Raw genomic sequence first — 2,243 nt, 5'->3', positions numbered from 1 at the left:
TCCATGTTATAGTCATAATCAAGTCATTCACATCATTTTACTTCTTAATCAGGACTCTGGGTAGCAAGTAACAGAAACAGAAAGTAGTTTAACTAAAAAGTAGCATTTACTGGTTCACAAAACTGAGGCTTCAAGCACGGCTGGATCAGGGACTTAAACTGGCACCTGGTTTACTATGTCTTGATGCTCTTCTTTTTTCTCCTGGGGATGGTCTTGATCCCTGTCTCCTGTACAATGTCACGAACCTCCATCCATAGTTCATCAGGCACTCTGTCTATCAGATCTAGTCCCTTACATCTATTTCTCACTTCCACTGTATAGTCATAAGGGATTTGATTTAGGTCATACCTGAATGGTCTAGTGGTTTTCTCCACTTGCAGTCTGAATTTGGCAATAAGGAGTTCATGATCTGAGCCACAGTCAGCTCCCAGTCTTGTTTTTGCTGACTGTGTAGAGCTTCTCCATCTTTGTCTGCAAAGAATATAATCAATCTCATTTTGTTGTTGACCGTCTGGTGATGTCCATGTGTAGAGTCTTCTCTTGTGTTGTTGGAAGAGGGTGTTTGCTATGACCAGTGCGTTCTCTTGGCAGAACTCTATTAGCCTTTGCCCTGCTTCATTCTGTACTCCAAGGCCACATTTGCCTGTTAGTCCAAGTGTTTCTTAACTTCCTACTTTTGCATTCCAGTCCCCTATAATGAAAAAGACATCTTGTTTGGGTGTTAGTTCTAGAAGGTCTTGTGGGTCTTCATAGAACTGTTCAAGTTCAGCTTCTTCAGCATTACTGGTCAGGGCATAGACTTGGATTACCATTATATTGAATGGTTTGCCTTGGAAATGAACAGAGATCATTCTGCATTTTTGAGATTGCATCCAAGTACTGCATTTTGGACTTTTTTGTTGACTATGATGGCTACTCCATTTCTTCTAAGGGATTCCTGCCCACAGTAGTAGATATAATGGTCATCTGAGTTAAATTCACCCATTCCAGTCCATCTTAGTTCGCTTATTCCTAGAATGTCGATGTTCACTCTTGTCATCTCCTGTTTGACCACTTCCAATTTGCCTTGACTCATGGACCTAAGGAAAGAGAAGAGCAAAGGGAAAAACGAAAGATATACCCATTTGAATGCAGAGTTCCAAAGAATAGCAAGGAGAGATAAGAAGCCTTCCTCAGGGGTCAATGCAAGAAGTAGAGGAAAACAATAGAATGGGAAAGACTAGGGATATCTTCAAGAAAATTAGAGATACCAAGGGAATATTTCATCCAAAGATGGGCTCAATAAAGGACAGAAATAATATGGACCTAACAAAAGCAGAAAATATTAAGAAGAGGTGGCAAGAATACACAGAAGAACTGTACAAAAAAGATCTTCATGACCCAGATAATCATGATGGTGTGATCACTCATCTAGAGCCAGACATCCTGGAATGTGAAGTCAAGTGGGCCTTAGGAAGCATCACTACGAACAAAGCTAGTGGAGGTGATGGAATTTCAGTTGAGCTATTTCAAACCCTGAAAGATGATGCTGTGAAAGTGCTACACTCAATACGCCAGCAAATTTGGAAAACTCAGCAGTGGCCACAGGACTGGAAAAGGTCAGTTTTCATTCCAGTCCCTAAAAAAGGCAATGCCAAAGAATGCTCAAACTACCACAAAATTGCACTCATCTCAGAGGCTAGAAAAAGAATTCTCAAAATTCTCCAAGCCAGGCTTCAGCAGTACATGAACCATGACCTTCCAGATGCTCAAGCTGGATTTAGAAAAGGCAGAGGAACCAGAGATCAAATTGCCAACATTTGATGGATCATTGAAAAAGGAAGAGAGTTCCAGAAAAACATCTATTTCTGCTTTATTGACTATGCCAAAGCCTTTGACTGTGTGGATCACAATACACTGTGGAAAATTCTGAAAGAGATGGGACTACCAGACCACCTGACCTGCCTCCTGAGAAATCTGTATGCAGGTCAGGAAGCAACAGTTAGAACTGGACATGGAACAACAGACTGGTTCCAAATAGGAAAAGGAGTACATCAAGGCTGTATATTGTCACCCTGCTTATTTAACTTATATGCAGAGTACATCATGGGAAACACTGGGCTGGAAGAAGCACAAGCTGGAATCAAGATTGCTGGGAGAAATATCAATAACCTTAGATATGCAGATGACACCACCCTTATGGCAGAAAGTGAAAAAGAACTAAAGAGCCTCTTGATGAAACTGAAAGAGAAGAGTGAAAAAGG

Source organism: Oryx dammah, unplaced genomic scaffold, assembly GCF_014754425.2.
Source record: "Oryx dammah isolate SB20612 unplaced genomic scaffold, SCBI_Odam_1.1 HiC_scaffold_2, whole genome shotgun sequence".
In the NCBI taxonomy this organism is placed as follows: domain Eukaryota; kingdom Metazoa; phylum Chordata; class Mammalia; order Artiodactyla; family Bovidae; genus Oryx; species Oryx dammah.
Note: the sequence above shows the minus strand (reverse complement) of the source record.